General features: G+C 50.6%; 1 long non-coding RNA gene across 1 annotated transcript; it reads right to left on the bottom strand.

Moving 5' to 3' along the window:
* Positions 1–979: 979 nt before the first annotated feature.
* Positions 980–6,275, bottom strand: LOC134175764 (uncharacterized). Its single transcript, XR_009969137.1, has 2 exons — positions 5,313–6,275; positions 980–1,890 (listed from the first exon to the last, which is right to left on the bottom strand). It is a non-coding gene; the product is annotated as an uncharacterized LOC134175764 (long non-coding RNA).
* Between the last annotated feature and the right edge of the window lie 4,490 nt (positions 6,276–10,765).

Genomic DNA, 10,765 nt, shown 5'->3' with positions numbered 1-10,765 from the left:
GAGTTGTGCCAGCGACTGGGCTGAGAAATGTTGTGAAAATGGGTAAAGATGGAAGAATCTGGCCCAAAGTTTGACTGCTGCAAAGTTCAAGGGCTCAGATTGAGGCATCTTGGGTCAAACTTTCTAAAAGGTCATGGCCAAAGGCTCAGATATTCCAGAACACACCATTCCCACCAGGCTAAGACTGCAACCCCAATGGCAGCTCACAGCCACTGCAAAGCCCAGCCCAGGAGTCAGGGCCTGTCAGACAGGTTTGGGTTGGAAGGGACCTTAAACCCCATCCAGTTCCAACCCCTGCCACAGGCAGGGACACCTTCCACTAGAGCAGCTTGCTCCAAGCCCCATCCAACCTGGCCTTGAACACTGCCAGGGATGGGGCAGCCACAACTAACCTTCAGGTTTCTAACCTTCGGGATGACAGTTACCCAGATAGCCTTCAAATAGCAATGTTCCCCATGGAGAAAATAAACCCATGGTACAAAACCAGACCTTGCATGGATCTGAATGCAGTTTATGAGGAAATGCAGAGTGGGCGATGGAGTAAAGCAGTGAAAACTGGGGATTCCACCCAGCACACACAAATGACAGAACAACACTGAATGTTCAAGGCTAGAAAGAAATAGAAAGTTATCATAGATCAAAATTGAACCCAAAAATGGAATGCAGAGTCAGAATTCAGGTTATGTGAGTGCTGGCAAGTCCCTGTTCCTCTGGAGCTGTACGATGCTGAGCCTCGTACCCATGTGGTACTCCCCTTCCTGGCTTCTTCCCAAGTTTACCAGGTTCTTCTTCATTTCTGCTGGTTCCTCTCCCACTGCTACCTCCAACCATCACAGGAACTCCTGGGGTTGATAGAGTTTTATTTCTATACCAACAAGCAGCATTTGCTTGTGATTTCTGTGGGTTTAATGTGTAAGTGTTTGTTCTTGTGTAGTGTCTCTTAGATTGGGTTGTACTCAGCAGTCTTGGTAAAAGGATAAAAAAATTCTTTATGTGGGAATTTTCTATGTTTAGAGAAACCCAAACAGTGCTATACATGAAAGACAGGCTGAGAGGAGTGCTGGCTGGCTTGGCTGGAGGCCTCCGCTCTCACTTCCTATTCTGCTTTTCTTCTTTACCATCCTCCAGCATCACATTGCCTGTTCTCTTGTTCCTGCCTCCGTCTCATCCCTTTTCTCTCTGTTTTTCTGGTTTTCCTAGCACCAGTTTTGGCCTGAGCTGGTGGCTGAGGGCAGAGAGGAGAAGGTAAATATCAGCCTTGTTCTGGAATCAAAGAGTGTTCTTCTGAAACTCAGAGAGCAAACAAAAGCTCTGGATCCTTCCTCCTCGCTCTGCTACCACGATGCTGTATCACTCATGCTGTATCACTGCTGAGGGCAGGCAGGGGAAGGAGGACTGAAGAGGGACCATCCAAAATCCCAGGCACTGTCCCATGGGAGCTGCATTTCCCAGAGCCCAGCGTGCTCTTACAGCAGGCAGGCAGGATTTGGCAGCTCCTGTGCCCCAGATGCAATAGGGGTGCCTGGGCATGATTTCTTCTCTTCTTCCATTGCACCGAGGCGCACAAACCCATTGTACCCAAAGATACACAAACTCACTGTATCCATAGGATTGTATTTGTGTCCATGCTGTAGGGAAATGCGTGCCAAGGAGCTGGGAGCCCCTGTGTACCCGACTGTCCCTCCTTCCTTTCCTGAACATCCAGGAGCCTGCCCAGCCATCACTCATCCACCACCGTGTGCTGCAATCAGAGCAAGGGAAGAGAGAGCCTTGCAGACAGCATGAGGCAAACAGCAAAACACGCAATCTAGCCAGGGAAAGCTGATACAAAGCAGAGCCCTTGGGAGAGCTGAGCAGAGTGGGAGGTGCAGGTCCCTGCGCCAGCTGTGCCTGGATGGATGAGAGAGGAATGGTCTCCAGATGTCCCCATACCACGTTTATTACGTTTGTTCTTAGATCCCCAGCCACCCTCAAGAGCCTGGCTGCATGAAGACTGCTGTATTACAGCCAAGAGTCTTCGTGCTGTGGCATCTATTGGTCGTAAAAGCGAGGCTATGGCAGGGTCTGCTTAAGGCTGGAAGCCACCAACCTCATGGATGGCTCAGCCAAATCACTTCCCCAGCCTGTACATTGGTCTCCCCACCAGTAAAAAGGAGACATAAATCTGCCTTTCTTTTAAAACACCAATGGAAAACACCTTGTCTGTGTAAACATTCCCATATCCTGAGTGGGAAAAACAAATGCTCCCTTCTTTTCCCAGGGCAAGCACCAAAAGCAGGGGCTGTGTGTGCCTGGAGAAGGCCAGAGTGGGCAATGGTGACATCCCCAGCGTGGCACTGGAAGCAGAGCAGCACCCTTTACATAAAGCTGCATCCTACTTAGAGGAGGCAAAATCTGGCAGGGAAATACAGGCACTACACAAGCAGACACAACGTTTGGAATACGGCCATTTTTGAGCAGCTATCAAAACTGTCAGAAAACAAGGGAAGAGTTAAATATAAGACATGAATGAAAGTCCAGAGGAAGAGAGAAAACAGAAGGAGATGTGAGGGAAACTGAGAGCCAGACGTCAGCTGTCAGAGTTGATTCCTTTGCAATGTGAAATGCAATTGCATACCCAAATGGAGACTGGGTAAGGTAGCAAGGTCCAGTGCTGGAGCTGAAGGGCCCCTGGGCCCGTTTGTTCCCATGGCACTTTGCCACAGTTTTTGTGACACTTGTGAACTTAATTCCCAAAATCCCTGCCTCATTCCATGCATAGGGAGTGCTCCTCTAGGAGAAACTAAGGAGAGGGAGCTGTTCTTTATGTGAGGGAGCAGCAAGAATGCATGGAGCTCTGCCCTGGGACATAGAACAAAGCCACTCCAGAATATCTGGGTTGGAAGGCAAACTGCCGTGGGTGATGCAGTTGTGGGTGTCTGCTGCAGAGCACTTGATCAGGAAGCAGAAGATGAGGCCAGAAAATTCTATTTAAACACAAGAAAAAGGCAGTTTACCGTGAGAGTGGTTGAACACAGGAGCAGGCTGTAGAGTCTCCATCACTGGAGCTACTCAAACCCCAGCTGGATATGGCCCTGACCAATGCGTTCTTGACTGTGTTTTGAGCAGGGGGTTGAATAGGACACCTTGCCCTGCCTTCCAACCTCAGCAATCCTGTGGATGCTTGTTGATTCAAGTACTTCACTTAACATCTCCAGATGTGCAAATAAAGGGCTGTCAGCTCCTCTATGATGCGGGAAAAGCCATAGTCTGCTGATGGTGTTTTCAGCTCCATTCCTCCAGCTCTGCCAATACATATCCGTGGCATGCAGGATCCCAACTCCAGCCTCCCCTGAGGGATGCTCACAGGTCCTGCGACCAGCACAGCCCACGCTGTGCACACACAGAGATTCCATCCCGACTACTCCTCCTGCCGCAGAGGAGCCTCCCTGCGACACTGCTCTCAGAGCTGCTCTGCACATGTGCAACCAGCAGCAGCGTTTCTAAAGGATCTTTGCAAGGTTTTAGGCTGCCGTCAGCTGAGCGACTCTGGAAGTGTTTTGTTTCCCTCTTCCTGTTCCAGAGCCCATTTGTCTGCATTGAAAATACCCCAAAACACCCCTATAGGGTTTCAGCCCGGCTGTCGTATGAGCAAGTGTGTTCATAAAACAGCAAACATGTTGAACTGAATCACAGTGCATGAGAAGGGCAAGGGCCTGGCTCTCAGAAAGGCAGGTCAGATGAGAAATAGGGGCAAGGAGGGAAAGGGACTCAGATGCCTCCCTATTGCACTGCAGTGCAGGGACTGCGGGGCTGAAGCAGAGGTGAGCCCCAGGGAGCTGCTCTGCAGTGCAGGGAGGGCTGGGGGAGCAGCCCTGGTCCTCAGCAGGGATTGGGCTGACTAATGCTCCGGCTGACACAGCAAACACAGTGTGAATGGAAGTGAAGACAAACAACAGCAAGCCTGCTCAGATGTGCCAGACCTCCAGGCCAGGAGAAGAGGAAATGTATAGGTAATTAAGGCCTATAAAAGAGCACCTAAAAAGCCAGATCCATCTTAAGTGAGGGCAAAGGGGGTTACCTGCAGTCATTAACGGGAATACTGATGAGAAACCCAGGGAACTTTGGCCTTTTTTGATCTCACTTCTGCTAATACAGGAGCTTTGATCATGACGTGTAAACGAGATCTGCTTACCTGTCATCCCTGAGCACAATGGTGATGTACGTCGACAACAAAGCAGCGACACAGCAATGTTTTACACACAGGGAAACCGAGGCACGGCAAGAGGCAGTGGTGCTGCTACGAACATGGGTCTTTCTCCATCTCCTCTGAACAAGCCCATCTGCAAGGTCATGGTGCAGCTTCCTTACACCCAATTTCTTCCTCTCTCACCGAGGTACTGGCCAGATAACAAAGAGGATGGCACCATGACTGCCAGCCAACTCTAACACCTCTGCTCTAAGCAGGAAGAAAGGACTGCTTTGCCTTTTTTGGTTGAATTCTATCCTGAATCAGGAGCTGAGTCAAACACTAGAAGATTGGGATGTTCATTTTGCAGTGAAACGGGGTAGATTTTGCAATGTTGAAGGCAGTGCACAAAGTCACAGTGAACATAACTGCTTGTTGAGAGTGGGATTAATGAGGTGGTGTTCATTAAAGTGTTTGAAAGTATTAATTGCCCTTAAAAGCTAAGTGTTGTTCGTACTCCCTCTGCTTTTCTTGGCAATGTTTTTTGTGCTTGGCCTCTTGTAACTAATTCCTATGATGCTCACAGCTCAGGAGGACACCTAAAGCTTGATGCAGATTTTTCCCCCCATCAGCTAATGTGGGATGCCCACAGCTGCCTCTTTGGCACCCAATGATGGCCAGTGCCAGCATCATGTTACTGGGCTCTCCATAGTCAGAAACCAAAGTGGGTTTTGAACATTGAGGAGCTTCTTTAGTGCTCTTCCTCACAGCAAGACCAGCGGCAGGCTCACCCCATGGGGGAGAGAAGCCCACAGCTTCCTCCTGCCTGGGGAGGAGGGGGCTTGTCTGCACATCAGGCTGAGGTTGATGGATGCAGCACAGAGGAGCTGGTGTTGCCCTTTGAAAGGGCCCTTCTGCAGAAGGCAGCAGGATTAAAAGCAGCTCCATTTTCATGGCCCCAGGCTGCTCTCCAGTACATCCCTGTGCCTGCGTGTCTGGCAGGCAATTTTCACCACAGATGCATTAACAGGCAGAGAGCTGCTAACACTGCACTTGGAAAAACCACCTCTGGATAAACAAAGGGCATCCAGGAGCCTTCCCTCCTGCCCAGGAGGGGTGTGATGGGCGCAGGGCTTGCACTGACCTCCAGACTCAGCCCTCGACATCATAGCATGGATCCCCTTGGGCAGCGCTGCCCTCCAGCCCCTGGTTCAACCTGCAGATAAAAGCACCCAGTGTGAACGCACCCCAGAGGGGAAACTGAGGCAGAAGTGACTTGCCCAGGGTGAGGCAGGAGGTAGGAAATGCCTTGAGCCTCACATCAGGTTTTGTCCACTTGATTTCGTTTCTTCCTTTCTGGCACAGCTCCCTTAAAATGTGACGTCTGACTCAGCATTAGCCACTCTCACCTTGCTCTGCCCTCTTCAGCACTGCATTAGTGCTATCTTTCCTGACAGGCAAGGGGGAAAGACATCAGGAAGCCCTGGAAAAGAGGGAACACGATAAGCAAATCCTGGTCATTAAGATGTGAGGTTTGCTTCGTTTTCTTTCTCTCTCAATCTGGAGGGATTAGCACCAGGCAGATAAGAGACCTGCCAAGGCACTTCCAGCAGATTTGCTCAGCCTGGCCTCAAGTTAGCTCCCAGCCAAGAGGACTCCTGAAAGCACGGGCATCTCTCTGCAGCACCTTCAAAACAGAAAAGGAGAGAGTCAGGGAGGAAGCTGCTCTGGAAGCTTTCCTTGCACAAAGAACGTCTTTCCATCAGAACGCTGCCTGGCCCTGACAACCATGTCCCCATCTTACCTGGGAGCGCTGCCAGCGGGTTGATGCTCGTACAACTTCAAAGCCTGCCAGGCTTCCACCAAGCACAGAGAAGGGGCCAGCATGGTCCCTGCTCCAGGCACCCCTCTCGCACTGTGCTGTGGGTCAGGATGGCTCAGGACAGTCGCACTCTCCTGGGGTGCAGATGTGGAGCAAGCGCAACCCTGAGCACCAAGAGCGCTGTTTGGGCTCCCAGAACATGCACATTTTGTCCTTAGCTAATATAAGAGGACTCTTCCCAAGGATGCTGCCCTTGGCTCTCTGGGCTCGTGTCAGCCTTCCTAGCGTGGTGAATGGGGAACGGTTTGCTCTGATGAGGGGCTCCAGCAGGGACCAGTGTAAAGGGCTGTTGAACCACAGCCCCTCACCACAGCTCTGGGCAGGGATATGGGTTTCACACTGATCGGGGTGATCAGCCACAGGGGAAAGCAGTGAGGCCGTGCCTTGCACAAGGCCTGGGTACACAGGAGCAGACAGGCTCCATGCAGAGTGCTGCACACACAGGGTCCTTGCTTTGCTCTGGAGCACTTGTGACATGAACCCCACCTCTCAGGGGAGGCCCAGAGACACTTTCCACATGCATTTCACCTCTGCGAGAGCCCAACCTGACTCCTCATTGAACCTCCCAGCATGGAGACCTTTGCCAGGGAGGATGTGTGTGACAGAGAACTCTGCTGCTGCTCCACTGGCAGCATAACTCCTCACACTGCACCCCAGGATCTGCTGCACTTCAGTGCTGCCAGGGCTGAGGGGCACAAGAAAAGCTGGCACAGGCTCCGCTGGTTTTCATTTATTTCTCCTGCAGAAAGGAAAACATTTCTGTCTTCTATTCCAAATCAGGGAAGTTTAAACCATGATGATGTTTCCTTTACTCTTTTCAAAGCCCCAAGGTAAAAGAATAAGAATCATATCCATATTTTCAAACCAAAACCCATTTTGGAAGTTTTCTATTTCAACAAAGTCGGTACATTTCCTTCCAACGCTTCACAATGTTGCATTATCTCCTTCACAATAGGAAACACATTCTTGGAATAAAAAGGTGTTTTAAAGGAAGGATTTTATAAGAACTTCTCTTTTCAAAACCAGGAGTCCCCGACATTGACAATTTAGATAAAAAGTCTGATTTCAGTGAAACAGCTCCAGAGAAGTGTCTTGGAGGAAAACAGTCTATTGAGCAAGCTGGGTTATCTCAGATCATTTGGACCCCCTGAGAGGTTAGATAGGAGGGGGCTGCACTTTGCTTTATGCAGTTGTGGGGTGCAAATGTGGGTGGGCAAAGGAGGTTACAGCCACAGAGGTGGCTGCACTGCGTGTTGCTGGCCCAGAGATGCTCTCTGGCACCCACAGCTGATCCTTCCCCTGGTGCAGTGGCACATCCAGCAGTCAGCAGCTGATGCCTTCACTTCTCTGATCATTCATTAACTTACCCTCACATCACGGTCCTTCCAGAAGAACCATTCCTCTCTCTGTACAGCACTCGAGGGGTCGTGCAGTCTTAGTGCAGTACAATGAACACCAGTGAGAAGGGCCTCCATCCCCAAGGAGGAACAGTGAGAAGAGGTGGCTGGGGCAGAGGTGCAGTAGAGCTGGCCAGCAGCAGCCACAGGAGGCAATGAGCTCTGTGCAGCGGCAGGGGATGAACGATCGAGCGCATATTTGGAGGCTATCAGCTTGCACATATAATAAAGCCAATTAGATGCATGTGACAGATTGTAAACCTCTCGTGTGCTGTTTAAAATACCCCATATTTTCAGCTTGTCTGCCTTTAGAGCTTCTCAATAACACAGTTTTACTCTGGCTGAGAAATCAGAGGCATCCCGCCCCCGCCACACAAAGCCTGACATTTCCAATCACATCATCCTCCTTTTCATTTTTAACACAAAATAAAAACCCGTCCCCAAAACACATCTCAACATGACTTGTCATCTGCGAGTCGAGCCAGATATGGTTTCATCCACAAGCACTGGAGTTGCTCAAATGGTGTTATGCCTTATAAATAGCACACCTCCACCGCTATTGCAGCACACATGGATCGAGATACTGCCCTATATGAGCTCCCAAAGCTGATGGTACATTCACAAACCAGCTCTGGAAAAGACAGTGTCAATTTCTGCTGTGTCTTCACTCACAGCGGCAGTGATCCTTTGCAAGCTCCAGCCTGTGGCTGTGGGTATGTACTGGCTTATCATAAGGGCTGGTTTGCTGCTGGAGCGAGGGCAGAGGTTCAGGGAGCCCCTCTGTGAGGGGGATGCAGCACAAGGGAGCAGGCAGATGGTCGGGAGTTGCCATGAGAAGATGCTGAGCGTGAGGAGTCAGCTCTCCTGGCAGATAGAGGGCAGGGTGGTTGAAGCGGTCCTGGCTGTGGGCAGGGGGGAGACAGGAGGCAGCACCTCTCTACCACATCCCCATCCCCACCACAACCAGCACCCAGAGGAGTGAGAGGACACCAGGATGCAAAAGCCCCAGGAGGGGAAGCCCTGCACCAATGACTGGTGCTTCTCTCACCAGCATCAGGGAACAGGCAGGTTTGCTTCTCTTCATTTTACATTCAGCTGCTGGTTATCATGATAAGGACTCAGCTTTTACAGTCATTAGAGGAGATACATTAAGTGGCGAAGGAAGGGGCCCCGCAGCAGCATGAGTGTTCTGCTGGCCAGACGCTGACTGCAGGCAGCGACGCAGGTAAGCGCTGGCCTTTTAAAACATAAAGGAACAGGAAATTTCTATGGCTCCTTGCAAACCCCCACACAAAACCACAGCTCCAGAGTGTCTTAAAGGCTTAGAGACAGGAGAAAAGAGAAAACCAGCCTGACACTGTGATCCCTTCCTAAATGTTACGATTTTTGAGCCAATTACATTTTTACCCTTTTTCCTGCCGTCTGACTCAGAATTTGAGAAAATTTAATGCTGGCATTACTGGAGGAGAAGTACGATGTGAAGATAATTTTAGTTTCCAAAAAGCCTGCTTCAAATGGCTCTGATTTTTCTTTCAGCAAGTGCGAAAAGCCGGACTGACACCTTTTGTTGAATAATGCATCTCGGATAGCATCCTCTGCTGCAGGGAGAGGTCTGGCACACAGCCCTGCCCCGCTTACACCCTGCTCAAGTGCTATTTAGTGGCTTCCAGGGGATTACTAACAGGGAGTGGGTTTTGTCCTGGCTCCCTGCACAGCGAGAGATGTCATTATTCTCCAGGAGAGCCCGTCCACAGATGGATCCTTGTGTTATTACATGCAAATAATCTCCATCTGAAAGTACCTGCCGCTCATAACATCGAGTCTAACGTTGAACTGACAATTGTGTCCATTATCTGATAAACCTTAAAGAGAAGAAAAAGCCAGAGGGAGGATGGCTTGGCTGGTTTGTCATGGACACATCCCTGCCTAGCCTCAGCTGCAGCTCTATGGGGTCACGTGCTGAGGGGCTGCCCGTATGTCAGCCAAGACCCCCGTATCCCCATGGCAAGAGCGACCATCGGCACCTTGTCCTCATGCTGTACCAGCCCCTATGGGATGCCGGGCTGGCGGTGGCTCTGCCCTCCCCATCATGACATCTGCCTCATGGCAAGCTCCCCTGAAAGGATATTAAATATGTCATTATTTTGCATCTTCCAAAGAATCAGCCCCAAAGCCTCCTGGCTTAGCACTGCTCATGCAGTGAGCCAACCAATACACGCACGACACCTTGTATTTTGTGTTCTGCCTAACAGTGCTGACAGCGCTCCTTAGGGGAAGTGTTCAGTTAATCCCAGCAGCCACTCAGGGAGGGCAGGTGTAGCAGGAGAGTTGTACCCATGCTGGTGAGTGAAGCAGCTCCCCTCGTCCAGCTGCCTTGTGAAAAGCCAAACCTGGCTCCCACCATCAGCCATGCCAGTGAGGAAGTGAGATCAGCTGTGGGCAGAGCTGGGCATGTGCGCCAGGGATGTCTGAAATGCTGCTAGGGCTCACCTCAGGCACTCTCTCCAGCTCCCACGGAGGATGTGGGCACTCTCTGCTATCTTTTCCCACCAACCACTATGGGATACTGCTACAAACCACTACATGGGTGCACATACATATGCTGCAATTGAACTGACTGCAGTGGATAAAGCATGCAAATTACGGACAGGAGAGGCAGGTCACAGGGTACAAATGATGGCTGCAGGGAGCAGAGCCAGCAAAATGAAGCACAGTGAAGCAGGGGGCCCTGCACATGGCCTTTGGTCCTTTCCAACCCAAATCATTCTATGGGTCTATAAATCAGAATACCCAGGCTGTGCTGCCTAGAGAGGTGCTTCTCAGAGGAGCCAGTCCCACCCTTTTCCTTCCATCCCTCCCTGGAAGCTCAACAAGAGAAGAAACAAGATAGTGCTCAGCACAGCTCTGCCATGGTGCCTTGCTGCCTGCACCCACTGCATGGAGTTGGTGCTCTCCTCCCCAGTGTATCAGCTTGGCTGCATTAGCACAACCAAGAATGGGGACTCTTTCATTCCTCAATTGAAATGAATACTTCACTTGAATCTGCCTCCTTACAGGACACAGGGGACCTGGCTGCCTCTGACTTGCAAAGGACAGAGCAGCTACATGTGTCTTGGTGTGATGGATTTAAGTGCCAGGCCTGTACTCATTCCTTTCACAACCATGTGGATGCTGCTGTCACTTACAGAATAACAAGTGGCTTTGGAAGCAATTGGATTTCACAGCATATCTTCTCTGTCCTAGGGAGCTGCCTATTACCAGCATGGGCTCCTGCACAGGTCTCCATCCTCAGCTGTGCTGGCACTAACTGCACAATGC

Source organism: Pezoporus occidentalis, unplaced genomic scaffold, assembly GCF_034315485.1.
Source record: "Pezoporus occidentalis ecotype Australia unplaced genomic scaffold, CSIRO_AGI_Poc_V1 ctg70, whole genome shotgun sequence".
Classification (NCBI taxonomy): domain Eukaryota; kingdom Metazoa; phylum Chordata; class Aves; order Psittaciformes; family Psittacidae; genus Pezoporus; species Pezoporus occidentalis.
The sequence above is the reverse complement of the archived record's forward strand: the minus strand, read 5'-3'. Positions and strand labels throughout refer to the sequence as shown.